Source organism: Salvelinus fontinalis, chromosome 9, assembly GCF_029448725.1.
Source record: "Salvelinus fontinalis isolate EN_2023a chromosome 9, ASM2944872v1, whole genome shotgun sequence".
Taxonomy (NCBI): Eukaryota; Metazoa; Chordata; class Actinopteri; order Salmoniformes; family Salmonidae; genus Salvelinus; species Salvelinus fontinalis.
In genome coordinates this window covers 103012-120000 of record NC_074673.1, presented here as the reverse complement: position 1 = coordinate 120000, position 16989 = coordinate 103012, and positions in this window count along the sequence as shown.

The window sequence follows — 16989 nt, the reverse complement described above, 5'->3', positions numbered from 1 at the left end:
CTAGTTATAGTATTAGTTATAGTATTAGTTATAGTACTAGTTATAGTATTAGTTATAGTATTAGCTGCTACAAAACAAGCAGATGATGTTACATGAAAACGATATTGTCAGAGGTTTTGAATACCCCCCCCCAAAAAAATGTTAATCCATGTCACTTATGTTTTATTTTAATTTAATTTGTTGTTGTATTTAAACAGGGAGTCACCATTGAGACCAGGGTCTCTTTCACAAGGGAGTCCTGCACATACATAAACATATCAAAACAAACTAAAATACAGTACAACAAACCGTCCTGAAAAACAGCCACGTTCCTCAGCTAACAGTTCAATACTGTAATGAAACAGGCAGGGAAGCGGGTCTCGAACCCTCGACCTTCGAGCCCGAGGTCCGGAGCGCTATCGACTGCATGCTCGTGCGGCAGAGTCCATTTCCTCGCTTATAAACCCAGGATCGTTACAATAGTTTAAATTACCCAAGCTGTGTGTCCAATTGAAGTGTATTTTGCAATTGGTTCCAGCAATGGGGTTGCATTGTTTTGTCGACTGAAGTCATAGATTATTGCTTTTGTTAAATTACCCTCGCTTTTTACACCTCAGTGTTTGTCCACAGAGATGTTATCCAAACAGCCAACTAGCCAACTTAGCTATTGCCTAAACTAAGCCAAGTATCACATGTGTGAAAATTTAATATCTTTGTTGTAGCATTAGTAGATTTCAGTGCCAGATGTGATTTTTGTTTTTACAGTATATAACAATGTTTTCCAGGATACTGTTGTGTGTTGCTTTAGATCACAGGAGGCTGCTTGTCTACCTGTAATGCTTTGTCCTGGCCTGTTGTACTGTAGGCACTCATTTCAGATGTCAGGATTTGGGCAGGAGAGGAGAGACGATGAGAGAGGAGAGGAGAGGAGAGGAGAAAGGAGAGGAGAGGAGAGGAGAGAAGAGAGTGGGCAGTAGATGAGAGACGAGGAGAGGAGAGGAGAGGAGACTGGGCAGTAGCAGCTGGTGCCTGTTTGTCGACTGAAGGAAAGATAAACATTCTTCTCTCCTCCCCAAATCCTCAACTGTGTGTGTTCCTGGAGAAGAGAGGGGGAGAGAGAGAGAATCAGAGAAGGGGAGAGAGAGAGAATCAGAGAGGGGGAGAGAGAGAGAAAAGAAAGGGATATCAGTCCCTTTTTAATGTGCCTTTATTTACCTACTCGTTAAGAGCTAGTGAACGCTTAGCTTGTTCTCAGCTACTGGGGCTTGTCATCTTCCTCCATCCCTCCCTGTCTTCATCTCTCCATCCCTCCATCTCTCCATCCCTCCCTGTCTCCATCCCTCCCTGTCTCCATCCCTCCCTGTCTTCATCTCTCTATCCCTCCCTGTCTTCATCTCTCTATCCCTCTCTGTCTCCATCCCTCCCTGTCTTCATCTCTCCATCCCTCTGTCTCCATCCCTCCATCTCTCCCTGTCTTCATCTCTCCATCCCTCCCTGTCTCCATCCCTCCCTGTCTTCATCTCTCTATCCCTCCCTGTCTTCATCTCTCTATCCCTCCCTGTCTTCATCTCTCTATCCCTCCCTGTCTTCATCTCTCTATCCCTCCCTGTCTTCATCTCTCTATCCCTCCCTGTCTTCATCTCTCTATCCCTCCCTGTCTTCATCTCTCTATCCCTCCCTGTCTTCATCTCTCTATCCCTCCCTGTCTTCATCTCTCTATCCCTCCCTGTCTTCATCTCTCTATCCCTCCCTGTCTTCATCTCTCTATCCCTCCCTGTCTTCATCTCTCCATCCCTCCCTGTCTTCATCTCTCCATCCCTCTCTGTCTTCATCGCTCTCTCTCCCTGTCTCCATCCCTCCATCTCTCCATCCCTCCCTGTCTTCATCTCTCCATCCCTCCCTGTCTTCATCTCTCCATCCCTCCCTGTCTCCATCCCTCTCTGTCTCCATCCCTCATCTCTCTCTGTCTCCATCCCTCCATCTCTCCATCCCTCTCTGTCTCCATCCCTCTCTGTCTCCATCCCTCCCTGTCTCCATCCCTCATCTCTCTCTGTCTCCATCCCTCCATCTCTCCATCCCTCCCTGTCTCTATCTCTCCATCCCTCCCTGTCTCTATCTCTCCATCCCTCCCTGTCTCTATCCCTCCCTGTCTTCATCTCTCCATCCCTCCATCTCTCCATCCCTCCATCTCTCCATCCCTCCATCTCTCCATCCCTCCCTGTCTCCATCCCTCCATCTCTCTCTGTCTCCATCTCTCTCTGTCTCCATCTCTCCCTGTCTCCATCCCTCATCTCTCCCTGTCTCCATCCCTCCATCCCTCCATCTCTCCCTGTCTCCATCCCTCCATCTCTCCCTGTCTCCATCCCTCCATCTCTCCCTGTCTCCATCCCTCCATCTCTCCCTGTCTCCATCCCTCCATCTCTCCCTGTCTCCATCCCTCCATCTCTCCCTGTCTCCATCTCTCCATCTCTCTGTCCCTTACGGTTATACTTTATGAAAGCTTGTCTTCACTCCTTCACTCATCATCTCTTTCCCTCCCTCCCTCCCTCCCTCCTTCCATCCCTCCCTCCCTCCTTCCTTCCATCCCTCCCTCCTTCCTTCCATCCCTCCCTCCCTCCTTCCTTCCATCCCTCCCTCCCTCCTTCCTTCCATCCGAAACACATCAGTTATCATTTAGCCTTTCATCATGTCTGGTTGGATTTGTTTGGTTCTATGTCTGTGATAAGAAGGAAAGATAAACATTATTTAATTGTTTTTTTGTTGTTGTTGCACTTATAAATGACTCTATCCCAGATGTGTTTCTGCTGCGTGACTAATAACACTAATGGAGTTGGATAATGAACCAGATCCACCCAGACATCAACATGTCAGTCTAAATGCATTATTATCATCCGTGGTTGGAGGCAGGGAGCTAGCCTGAGTCCTAGATGTGTTTGTGTTGTCTTGACAACTCTGTGAAAATGACAGCAATGCAGTTTTCAAGACTGCACGAACAGACCCCGGGGACTCGGGCTAACAGGGGACCATGTGAAATTATTTTATTTAAATTATTATTATTTATCTTATCGATATATGAAACAATGGTTGTAGTGTAGATGTTTTAAGAGATATTTATTTTAAAATGGACATACGATGGCTCCCTCTTTTTAATTTCAGGTTTATTATATATGTTTGAAGAGAAGACATGTCAATTAATGGTGAAATGTTTTTAGTTTAGTTTCTGTTTTGTTGAAGTAAGGATACGTATTCAAAATGTACCTGTTTTTTTGCATACGAGTCATTTCATTCAACTTTTCTCTTTAAGACAGCCCGCTATGCCTCCGTCTCAGGCTGAACAATCTTCTATTGTATGTTTGGTAGAATAGAAGATAACCGCAAATGTGTTTACAATATCAGGTGACGTGTAAAACACCAGTAGCCAACATTTGACTATTCAAATGAGCCTTTCTATGCTATGAAACTTAATACACTTCAAGTATCACCACTCTCTATGTTCCCTCTGTTTCAAAAAAGATCTCTCGTTATTTTCAGAATTTAGTTTTTCCTCTCATCATCTCCCTTTACTTTTTATTGACAATTTCTTCCTTTTTAATGTATATTTTAATTAGTCATGTTTTTATTGCATGATTCTTATTTTGTATTTTTCCGCAACAACAAAAATAACTATGGCAGTTTACAAATACTTTGGATATTGATGAAGAATAATTTTGTTTTGTTTTCATTTGTTTGGTCTTTTTTTTTTTTATGGTTGTATTTTGATACACTGCCCATGTAACGCTAAATAATTGTCACTGTGTTGGACTGTATGCCTTGTTAAGAGAATAAAATATCAAATTAGAATGATTTAAAAAATGTGTTTCTAAAAAGGTTGTCTATAATGCTTTATAACTTGAATGTCGTCAAGATATTGTACATATAAATGATCTTAAATTTAACTTGCTGATACCTTGATTGTTCCAAACACCATGTTGGAAGTGTTGTGGTTACAAGATGGATTCTGCAGTTATTGTTCACACAACAGATGGCCTGAGTACAGATACACTTATTCAATATTTGTTCACGTTCTCACACACACACACACACACACACACACACAAACGACTGTACATACTGCCTAATGCCAACATAATGAGTGTGTGGTGGGTAGTCAAGCATTACCATCCAACAGTAGCATGGGACAGAACCAGCCTCGGGTCAAAACAGGCCGCTTAACACACCTTGACATGGGCAACAATCAACATCAGGTGAGTCGTTACCACCTTTAGAGTATCCAGACTAGAGGTTACTATAAGCAGCACGGGGGCTTTTCATTCACTTTGGAATGTGTTTCTGTTCGTCCCTATCGCGTCTACCGTGAGGGTCGTAATTATTAGCCTGAAAAATATAGTTCTAAAAGATTAGAATTCAACTGTTGGACTAATGCAAGGAAGCGTTTAGCCATACTGTCTCGTGGACATAGTGTAGGATTAAATTACATTAGTCTGGTTAAACGACTTCAAATCAAGAGTTCTGTGGAAGTGATCCAATTGTATTTAGTGAGGATTCGATCCAAGGCGTGTTAGAGAGCGGGGCAACAATACGCATTTTAGAAAGGCCTTTTCTTCAATGTTTGCGGAGATCGCATTCATGGTAAATGCTGCGCATGTCAGCTCAAGCGTAAAGTAAGTCAAATAAGTAGCCTGCTTACTGTAAAGCAAGTAGCCTGTTTAAGCGTAGAGTAAGTCAAGTAGCCTGCCTAAGCGTAAAGTAAGTAGCCTGTCTAAGCGTAAAGTAAGTCAAATAAGTAGCCTGCTTACTGTAAAGTAAGTAACCTGTCTAAGCGTAGAGTAAGTAAAGTAGCCTGTCTAAGCATAAAGTAAGTAGCCTGTCTAAGCGTAAATTAAGTAGCCTGCCTAAGGGCAAAGTAAGTAAAGTAAGTAGCCTGCCTAAGCGTAAAGTAAGTAGCCTGCCTAAGTGTAAAGTAAGTAAAGTAAGTAGCCTGCCTAAGCGTAAAGTAAGTAAAGTAAATAGCCTGCCGAAGCGTAAAGTAAGTAAAGTAAGCAGCCTGCCTAAACGTAAAGTAAGTAGCCTGCCTAAGCATAAAGTAAGTAGCCTGTCTAAGTGTAAAGTAAGTAAAGTAAGCAGCCTGCCTAAACGTAAAGTAAGTAGCCTGCCTAAGCTAAAGTAAGTAAAGTAAGTAGCCTGCCTAAGCGTAAAGTAAGTAAAGTAAGCAGCCTGCCTAAACATAAAGTAAGTAAAGTAAGCAGCCTGCCTAAACATAAAGTAAGTAGCCTGCCTAAGTGTAAAGTAAGTAAAGTAAGTAGCCTGCCTAAGTGTAAAGTAAGTAAAGTAAACAGCCTGCCTAAATGTAAAGTAAGTAGCCTGCCAAAGCGTAAAGTAAGTAAATTAAGTAGCCTGCCTAAGCGTAAAGTAAGCAGTCTGCCGAAGCGTAAAGTAAGTAAAGTAAGTAGCCTGCCTAAGTGTAAAGTAAGTAGTCTGCCTAAACGTAAAGTAAGTAGCCTCTCTAAGCGTAAAGTAAATGCTGCGCTGCACTATGAAGCACCTTGGACTGAATCCAGACCTAACATAAGTCTATAACACTGTCTTCTTCCAGCCCCCAGAGCGGGCCTTCTGTGACCTGTCCTCTCCGGGGCAGGAGGGCATCAGGGTGGTCCAGCTCTACCTGATGCCGGCCTTCTTCCTGGGGGTGTTGATACTGGGTCTCCCCCTCAACCTGCTCTCTCTCTGGATCTTCTCCCAACGCCTGAAACGCTGGTCCAGGTAGCCTAGAGGGGCAGGCTGAAACGCTGGTCTAGGTAGCCTAGAGGTTAGAGGGGTGGGCTGAAACGCTGGTCCAGGTAGCCTAGAGGGGCAGGCTGAAACGCTGGTCCAGGTAGCCTAGAGGGGCAGGCTGAAACGCTGGTCCAGGTAGCCTAGAGGGGCAGGCTGAAACGCTGGTCTAGGTAGCCTAGAGGGGCAGGCTGAAACACTGGTCCAGGTAGCCTAGAGGGGCAGGCTGAAACGCTGGTCCAGGTAGCCTAGAGGGGCAGGCTGAAACGCTGGTCCAGGTAGCCTAGAGGGGCAGGCTGAAACGCTGGTCCAGGTAGCCTAGAGGGGCAGGCTGAAACGCTGGTCCAGGTAGCCTAGAGGGGCAGGCTGAAACGCTGGTCTAGGTAGCCTAGAGGGGCAGGCTGAAACGCTGGTCCAGGTAGCCTAGAGGGGCAGGCTGAAACGCTGGTCTAGGTAGCCTAGAGGGGCAGGCTGAAACGCTGGTCTAGGTAGCCTAGAAGGGAGGCTAAAACGCTGGTCTAGGTAGCCTAGAGGCTAGTGGGGAGGCTAAAACGCTGGTCTAGGTAGCCTAGAGGGGCGGGCTGAAACGCTGGTCTAGGTAGCCTAGAGGCTAGAGGGGAGGCTAAAACGCTGGTCTAGGTAGCCTAGAGGGGCAGGCTGAAACGCTGGTCTAGGTAGCCTAGAGGTTAGAGGGGAGGCTAAAACGCTGGTCTAGGTAGCCTAGAGGTTAGAGGGGAGGCTAAAACGCTGGTCTAGGTAGCCTAGAGGGGCAGGCTGAAACGCTGGTTTAGGTAGCCTAGAGGTTAGAGGGGCAGGCTGAAACGCTGGTCTAGGTAGCCTAGAGGTTAGAGGGGAGGCTGAAACTCTGGTCTAGGTAGCCTAGAGTTTAGAGGGGTGGGCTGAAACGCTGGTCTAGGTAGCCTAGAGTTTAGAGGGGAGGCTGAAACGCTGGTCTAGGTAGCCTAGAGGTTAGAGGGGTGGGCTGAAACGCTGGTCTAGGTAGCCTAGAGTTTAGAGGGGAGGCTGAAACGCTGGTCTAGGTAGCCTAAAGTTTAGAGGGGAGGCTGAAACGCTGGTCTAGGTAGCCTAGAGGTTAGAGGAGAGGCTGAAACGCTGGTCTAGGTAGCCTAGAGGGGTGGGCTGAAACGCTGGTCTAGGTAGCCTAGAGGTTAGAGGGGGAGGCTGAAACGCTGGTCTAGGTAGCCTAGAGGCTAGAGGGGAGGCTGAAACGCTGGTCTAGGTAGCCTAGAGGTTAGAGGGGTGGGCTGAAACGCTGGTCTAGGTAGCCTAGAGGTTAGAGGGGAGGCTGAAACGCTGGTCTAGGTAGCCTAGAGGTTAGAGGAGAGGCTGAAACGCTGGTCTAGGTAGCCTAGAGGGGTGGGCTGAAACGCTGGTCTAGGTAGCCTAGAGGTTAGAGGGGGAGGCTGAAACACTGGTCTAGGTAGCCTAGAGGTTAGAGGAGAGGCTGAAACGCTGGTGTAGGTAGCCTAGAGGCTAGAGGGGACGCTGAAACGCTGGTCTAGGTAGCCTAGAGGTTAGAGGAGAGGCTGAAACGCTGGTCTAGGTAGCCTAGAGGTTAGAGGAGAGGCTGAAACGCTGGTCTAGGTAGCCTAGAGGGGTGGGCTGAAACGCTGGTCTAGGTAGCCTAGAGGCTAGAGGGGAGGCTAAAACGCTGGTCTAGGTAGCCTAGAGGGCAGGCTAAAACGCTGGTCTAGGTAGCCTAGAGGTTAGAGGGGAGGCTGAAACGCTGATATAGGTAGCCTGGAGGTTAGAGGGGTGGGCTGAAACGCTGGTCTAGGTAGCCTAGAGGTTAGAGGAGAGGCTGAAACGCTGGTCTAGGTAGCCTAGAGGTTAGAGGGGAGGCTGAAACTCTGGTCTAGGTAGCCTAGAGGTTAGAGGGGTGGGCTGAAACGCTGGTCTAGGTAGCCTAGAGGTTAGAAGAGAGGCTGAAACGCTGGTCTAGGTAGCCTAGAGGGGTGGGCTGAAACGCTGGTCTAGGTAGCCTAGAGGCTAGAGGGGAGGCTAAAACGCTGGTCTAGGTAGCCTGGAGGTTAGAGGGGAGGCTAAAACGCTGGTCTAGGTAGCCTAGAGGTTAGAGGAGAGGCTGAAACGCTGGTCTAGGTAGCCTAGAGGTTAGAGGGGAGGCTGAAACTCTGGTCTAGGTAGCCTAGAGGTTAGAGGGGTGGGCTGAAACGCTGGTCTAGGTAGCCTAGAGGTTAGAGGAGAGGCTGAAACGCTGGTCTAGGTAGCCTAGAGGGGTGGGCTGAAACGCTGGTCTAGGTAGCCTAGAGGCTAGAGGGGAGGCTAAAACGCTGGTCTAGGTAGCCTGGAGGTTAGAGGGGAGGCTAAAACACTGATATAGGTAGCCTGGAGGTTAGAGGAGAGGCTGAAACGCTGGTCTAGGTAGCCTAGAGGTTAGAGGGGAGGCTGAAACGCTGGTCTAGGTAGCCTGGAGGTTAGAGGGGCAGGCTGAAACGCTGGTCTAGGTAGCCTAGAGGGGTGGGCTGAAACGCTGGTCTAGGTAGCCTAGAGGTTAGAGGGGTGGGCTGAAACGCTGGTCTAGGTAGCCTAGAGGTTAGAGGGGCAGGCTGAAACGCTGGTCTAGGTAGCCTAGAGTTTAGAGGGGTGGGCTGAAACGCTGGTCTAGGTAGCCTAGAGGTTAGAGGGGAGGCTGAAACTCTGGTCTAGGTAGCCTAGAGGTTAGAGGAGAGGCTGAAACGCTGGTCTAGGTAGCCTAGAGGTTAGAGGAGAGGCTGAAACGCTGGTCTAGGTAGCCTAGAGGGGTGGGCTGAAACGCTGGTCTAGGTAGCCTAGAGGTTAGAGGGGTGGGCTGAAACGCTGGTCTAGGTAGCCTAGAGGTTAGAGGGGCAGGCTGAAACGCTGGTCTAGGTAGCCTAGAGGTTAGAGGGGCAGGCTGAAACGCTGATCTAGTTAGCCTAGAGGTTAGAGGGGTGGGCTGAAACACTGATCTAGGTAGCCTAGAGGTTAGAGGGGAGGCTGAAACGCTGGTCTAGGTAGCCTAGAGCGGCGGCTGGCCACCGAAACGTTCCCGGTTGGGATCTGAGGGATTTGACTACTAGAGGGTTTGCTAGTGACAAATCTTAGCAATAAAGCATCTCCTGCTGTTGTGCCCTTGAGCAAGGCACTTCTTAACCCTTAAACTGCTTACTGGGTGCTCTACTGTGTGTGTGTGTGTGTGTGTGTGTGTGTGTGTGTGTGTGTGTGTGTGTGTGTGTGTGTGTGTGTGTGTGTGTGTGTGTGTGTGTGTGTGTGTGTGTGTTGGATGGGTTAGTCACAGTAGAATACCTATTTCTGGTATAGATTCATAAAGTCTTCTTCTTCTTCTTCTTCAGGAGTAGTGTCCTGCTCTTCAACCTGGCTATGGCTGACACCTTTTGGCTGCTGGCTCTTCCCTTCCTCATCCACTATCACGTAAACGGTTTGGATTTCGTATCATTTATTTGACTATTTAAAAAAAAAAACACATAGGTGGTTGCCAGTCTGTTTGTGCTAGCGTGTCAAGTTGCCAACTCCTTGTCACTCATTGTCATGTTTTGGCTTATCAATGGCAACAGTAGAGTTGGTACAAAACAAATCTGGAACTAGTCTAACAAGTTGATACACTGCATTTAAAAATCTTTGAGGCTTAACGATCAAGTTTAACAACCGTTGTGGTCCTCTTTAGGTCTCCACTGGGGTCTAGGTAAGTTAAGTAAATCCAATTGCCAATATTGTCTGTCGTTTTCATTTCCTGTATAGCGTTTCTTTATGAAGCAAGGCACATTTGTGTATAATTGAGTGACTATCAGAGAGTGACACATGACAAGAGGAAAACTGTTGATGTACAACCAAGTTTTGAAATGGCACCTTCATGTATTATATCGTTCTAACTCTCAACAGTAAGGAAGCTATTCAATCAGATCCGACATCCACATAGCCTTTGTTTTGGCATCGGTATTCAGTATCGGAGGTGGAACTGCGGTAGAGTTGTCAAATCCACAAATCCACTAGGGAGGGTTGTAAAGCAAAACGGAGAACACCATCGTGTTCGTGAGTCTCGTTTGTGACCCATTTCAGGAAACTATGCGCAGTCACTTCTTCACACAAGAGCCATTTGAAAGTAATCTTTCATTTTTAATCAAAATGCATTTATAGAATTTAGAATTTCGTTCCTTCTGGAACATGTGAACTTTCATGTGTCTTTAATAACAAACGCCATCTGTAAATACAAATAAAATTGTTAAAATTACGAGCCTCGTTGGTTTAGCCACAACAAAAAAAAAGATAATAAGTGGGCTGGACATGTCAAGAGATGAGTTCCGATTGGTCTGCCATATAGCGCGTTTCTGTCTATATGAGCTGGTTAGTATGTCTAGGTAATCCTGTCTAACGCAGCTTTTAAAAATATATATATAAAATATATAAATATAAATATAATATAAATATATATAAAAATATATATTGCTTAGTAGAATTGCATAAGTGTTGTTCTCAACTTTCTAGAGGACCGAGTTTTGAAAATCAGTGGAATTAGAGTAGCTAAGGAGATGGTAGTAGTAGTAGTAGTAGTAGTAGGAGAAAACACCTGTCTCCAGAGTACACCTGCAACCGTGGCAACCGTGAGAAGAGAAGGAGAAGCGTCCGACCATGCAGATAGGCATGATGGGTAAGATAGTCTAGCTAGCTACAGTTGAAGTCGGAAGTTTACATACACCTTAGCCAAATACATTTAAACTCAGTTTTTCACAATTCCTGACATTTAATCCTAGTAAAAATTCCCTGTTTTAGGTCAGTTAGGATCACCACTTTATTTTAAGAATCTCTATGAGACAGAACGCGTCTCCTTCCTGAGCGGTATGACGGCTGTGTGGTTCCATGGTGTTTATACTTGCGTACTATTGTTTGTACAGATGAACGTGGTACCTTCAGGCGTTTGGAAATTGTTCCCAAGGATGAACCAGACTTGTGGAGGTCTCCAATTTATTTTCTGAGGTCTTGGCTGATTTTTTTTTGATTTTCCCATGATGTCAAGCAAAGAGACAGTGAGTTTGAAGGTAGGCCTCGAAATAGATCCACAGGTACACCTCCAATTGACTCAAATGATGTCAATTAGCCTATCAGAAGCTTCTAAAGCCATGACATAATTTTCTGGAATTTTCCTAGCTGTTAAAAAAAAAACACAGTCAATTTAGTGTATGTGAACTTCTGACCCACTGGAATTGTGATACAGGGGAATTATAAGTGAAATAATCTGTAAACAATTATTGGAAAAATTACTTGTGTCATGCACAAAGTAGATGTCCTAACCGACTTGTCAAAACTATAGTTTGTTAACAATAAATTTGTGGAGTGGTTGAAAAACGAGTTTTAATGACTCCAACCTAAGTGTATGTAAACTTCCGACTTCAACTGTAGATTGACGGGTTCCGTCATAGACTTTTTTTGCATATTTATTTTTAAATAGCCTACACTTTCTCTCTCTGAACTTCTAACACAAGTGGGGCAGGTGTGGGTTCCTGACAATGATCAAAAGAGCAGATGCTCACCTATTTGACACCTCCAAGCAGTTCCACCACCGCCAACACATCCGCTATGCGGGTGTCTGCTATCGTTTGTTATTAACACTTGATCGGATTGAATCTAAATTGAGACCTGACTGAGTTCCACATTAAAAAATAAATAAATATATAAATCAAATCTCTAAAGGATTCTAGTTCCATACCTACGGAGTGTTTCTCTAATTGTAGGTGTGTCGCTCTGCAAGACCCTGCGTCTGCTCTACCACAACTATTTCTACCTCAGCATCTTCTTCGTTTCCTGCGTTAGCGTGGACCGCTATCTCGCCATCGTCCACCCGCTGCGCTCTGTGGTGTTACTCGGCCGCCGGCAGACCTGTTTACTCTGCGCCGTTATCTGGACAATTTCCATGGTGATAAGTGTCCCTGTGGCTCACATGACGATGCTACAACGTTGCCCCGGAGACAATAATCGTACCGTGTGTACCCTGTATATGTTACTGGACGACACTGAGGAGAGCCTACCCTACTCACTCTGCTGTACCTTCATCGGTTTCCTCTTCCCTCTGACCTCCATCTGTTACTGTTGCCTCCGCAGGTGGGTACCCATTACATTATTGATTGGTTACCCATTACATTATTGATTGGTTACCCATTACATTATTGATTGGTTACCCATTACATTATTGATTGGTTACCCATTACATTATTGATTGGTTACCCATTACATTATTGATTGGTTACCCATGACATTATTGATTGGTTACCCATGACATTATTGATTGGTTACCCATGACATTATTGATTGGTTACCCATGACATTATTGATTGGTTACCCATGACATTATTGATTGGTTACCCATTACATTATTATTGATTGATTACCCATTGCATTATTGATTGGTTACCCATTACATTATTGATTGGTTACCCATTACATTATTGATTGGTTATCCATTGCATTATTGATTGGTTACCCATTACATTATTGATTGGTTACCCATTACATTATTGATTGGTTACCCATTACATTATTGATTGGTTACCCATTACATTATTGATTGGTTACCCATTACATTATTGATTGGTTACCCATTACATTATTGATTGGTTACCCATTACATTATTGATTGGTTACCCATTACATTATTGATTGGTTACCCATTACATTATTGATTGGTTACCCATGACATTATTGATTGGTTACCCATGACATTATTGATTGGTTACCCATGACATTATTGATTGGTTACCCATGACATTATTGATTGGTTACCCATGACATTATTGATTGGTTACCCATGACATTATTGATTGGTTACCCATGACATTATTGATTGGTTACCCATGACATTATTGATTGGTTACCCATGACATTATTGATTGGTTACCCATGACATTATTGATTGGTTACCCATGACATTATTGATTGGTTACCCATGACATTATTGATTGGTTACCCATGACATTATTGATTGGTTACCCATGACATTATTGATTGGTTACCCATGACATTATTGATTGGTTACCCATGACATTATTGATTGGTTACCCATGACATTATTGATTGGTTACCCATGACATTATTGATTGGTTACCCATGACATTATTGATTGGTTACCCATGACATTATTGATTGGTTACCCATGACATTATTGATTGGTTACCCATGACATTATTGATTGGTTACCCATGACATTATTGATTGGTTACCCATGACATTATTGATTGGTTACCCATGACATTATTGATTGGTTACCCATTACATTATTGATTGGTTACCCATTACATTATTGATTGGTTACCCATTACATTATTGATTGGTTACCCATGACATTATTGATTGGTTACCCATGACATTATTGATTGGTTACCCATGACATTATTGATTGGTTACCCATGACATTATTGATTGGTTACCCATGACATTATTGATTGGTTACCCATGACATTATTGATTGGGTACCCATGACATTATTGATTGGGTACCCATGACATTATTGATTGGGTACCCATGACATTATTGATTGGGTACCCATGACATTATTGATTGGTTACCCATTACATTATTGATTGGTTACCCATTACATTATTGATTGGTTACCCATTACATTATTGATTGGTTACCCATTACATTATTGATTGGTTACCCATTACATTATTGATTGGTTACCCATTACATTATTGATTGGTTACCCATTACATTATTGATTGGTTACCCATTACATTATTGATTGGTTACCCATTACATTATTGATTGGTTACCCATTACATTATTGATTGGTTACCCATTACATTATTGATTGGTTACCCATTACATTATTGATTGGTTACCCATTACATTATTGATTGGTTACCCATTACATTATTGATTGGTTACCCATTACATTATTGATTGGTTACCCATTACATTATTGATTGGTTACCCATGACATTATTGATTGGTTACCCATGACATTATTGATTGGTTACCCATGACATTATTGATTGGTTACCCATGACATTATTGATTGGTTACCCATGACATTATTGATTGGTTACCCATGACATTATTGATTGGTTACCCATGACATTATTGATTGGTTACCCATGACATTATTGATTGGTTACCCATGACATTATTGATTGGTTACCCATGACATTATTGATTGGTTACCCATGACATTATTGATTGGTTACCCATGACATTATTGATTGGTTACCCATGACATTATTGATTGGTTACCCATGACATTATTGATTGGTTACCCATGACATTATTGATTGGTTACCCATGACATTATTATTGATTGGTTACCCATTGCATTATTGATTGGTTACCCATTACATTATTGATTGGTTACCCATTGCATTATTGATTGGTTACCCATTACATTATTGATTGATTACCCATTACATTATTGACTGATTACCCATTGCATTATTGATTGGTTACCCATTACATTATTGATTGGTTACCCATTACATTATTATTGATTGATTACCCATTGCATTATTGATTGGTTACCCATTACATTATTGATTGGTTACCCATTACATTATTGATTGGTTACCCATTACATTATTGATTGGTTACCCATTACATTATTGATTGGTTACCCATTACATTACAGCCAGCAGCATACCACCCTGCATACCACTGCAGGCTTGCTTCTGAAGCTAAGCAGGGTTGGTACTGGTCAGTCCCTGGATGGAAGACCAGATGCTGCTGGAAGTGGTGTTGGAGGGCCAGTAGGAGGCACTCTTTCCTCTGGTCTAAAAAATATCCCAATGCCCCAGGGCAGTGATTGGGGACACTGCCCTGTGTAGGGTGCCGTCTTTCGGATGGGACGTTAAAACAGGTGTCCTGACTCTCTGAGGTCATTAAAGATCCCATGGCACTTATCGTAAGAGTAGGGGTGTTAACCCCGGTGTCCTGGCTAAATTCCCAATCTGGCCCTCAAACCATCATGGTCACCTAATAATCCCCAGTTTACAATTGGCTCATTCATCCCCCTCCTCTCCCCTGTAACTATTCCCCAGGTCGTTGCTGCAAATGAGAACGTGTTCTCAGTCAACTTACCTGGTAAAATAACGGTAAAATAAAAATAAAATAACAATTGATTGGTTACCCATTACATTATTGATTGACTGGTTGATTTACTGATTGATTGATCAAATTAGGGAGTTTTTCCTAGGGAGTTTTTCCTAGCCACCGTGCTTCTACACCTGCATTGCTTGCTGTTTCGGGTTTTAGGCTGGGTTTCTGTACAGCACTTTGAGATATCAGCTGATGTACAAAGGGCTATATAAAATAAACTGATGGTTACCCATTACATTATTGATTGGTTACCCATTACATTATTGATTGGTTACCCATTACATTATTGATTGGTTACCCATTACATTATTGATTGGTTACCCATTACATTATTGATTGGTTACCCATTACATTATTGATTGGTTACCCATTACATTATTGATTGGTTACCCATTACATTATTGATTGGTTACCCATTACATTATTGATTGGTTACCCATTACATTATTGATTGGTTACCCATTACATTATTGATTGGTTACCCATTACATTATTGATTGGTTACCCATTACATTATTGATTGGTTACCCATTACATTATTAATTGGTTACCCATTACATTATTAATTGATTGGTTGATTTACTGATTGATTGATTTAATTAGGGAGTTTTTCCTAGGGAGTTTTTCCTAGCCACCGTGCTTCTACACCTGCATTGCTTGCTGTTTGGGGTTTTAGGCTGGGTTCCTGTATAAGCACTTCGAGATATTAGCTGATGTACGAAGGGCTTTATAAAATAAACTTGATTTGAATTTAATTATTGGAAACACAGCCTATAATATAGAGTGTTTGATTTGACTATTTCTTTTTTTGATATATATTTGTTTACAAACAACACCTCTCCAACATGCTTTTGATTGGTCTGTCTCCACAGCATCAGGGAGCTCCGCCTCCGCAGCCGCCGGCCACACCTCCACAAAAACAAGGGGCAACGTCTCCGTCTGACCCGCGTGTTGACTGCCGTGCTGACCCTCTTCGCCCTGTTCTACCTGCCCTACCACCTAAGCAGGAACGCGGCCATCGTGATGCATGCCGTGTACCTGGGCAGGCCGGCGTTCTGGCAGCCCGTTGACCTGGTATTCTGCCTGGAGATCTGTCTATGTAGCCTGAATACCTGTGTCAACCCGCTGTTTACTTGCTTCGTGGGACGCCAGTTTAGGAAGGAGTTCCAGGATACCTTTGGGTTCGCTTGGGTCGCTTGGCTGCAGCTTTGGAAGAGTCAACGACAGCAATCAGCGGTGAATTATGTGACGTCGGTGACAGGGTTGTTTGAGAGAGAGAGGAACCAGAGGACCATGGGGCACGAGAGAGAGGGACACAGTAGCCAGGGGTTGGCTGCTGTCACTCCACTGTGAATGTTGAAGGATCAGACCATGGTAAATGACCATCTCAATTATTAAAAAATCCATCCTCTCCCCATCGCCTCCCTTGATTGGAAAATACTTGGCGGGGGGGGGGGGCGTTCTAGGTTGTCTTTGTTGCAGCTGGACCGCACAGATAAGCAGATCTCAGTCACAATGCCTGAGGAAGTGTTTTACATCTTAAGAATCACAGCAACGACCCTGTCTGTGGGTGGTTATCTGTGTGTTACAGCAACGAGCCTGTCTGTGGGTGGTTATCTTCCTTACTTTATTTTGTACTGAGCATGGAATTTCTATGCATGTCACTTTTAGGTAGTCCTGAGGCATGGTCGTAGGGCTCAGGTCCTCCGGGAGGGGAGAACTCTATAGGAGAAAGCCCTGCCTTCAGCTGTTTGCTTAGAAATTCTAGGGACAATAAGGAGGCCTGCGTCTTGTGACTGTAGCGCACTTGTAGGTATGTACGGCAGGACCAAATCAGAGAAATAGGTAGGGGCAAGAAACACTTATTAAGTTAGCAGTAAAATCTTGAAATCAGCCCTAGCCTGATTAGTCTAATCTAGAAGTGACTAAAGCATGATTTCGTTTTTCTGCATCATTTTTGGACAAAGAGTTGCAGAGTTTTGAAAAAAGCTGCCCTTAAAAGATTCTAAAGAGAGATCGAGGTCCAGAATTACACTGAGGTCCTTCACAGTTTTATCTGAGACGATTGTACAACCATCGAGATGAATTGTCAGATCCAACAGCAGATCTCTTTGTTTCTTGGGACCTAGAACTATCATCTCTGTT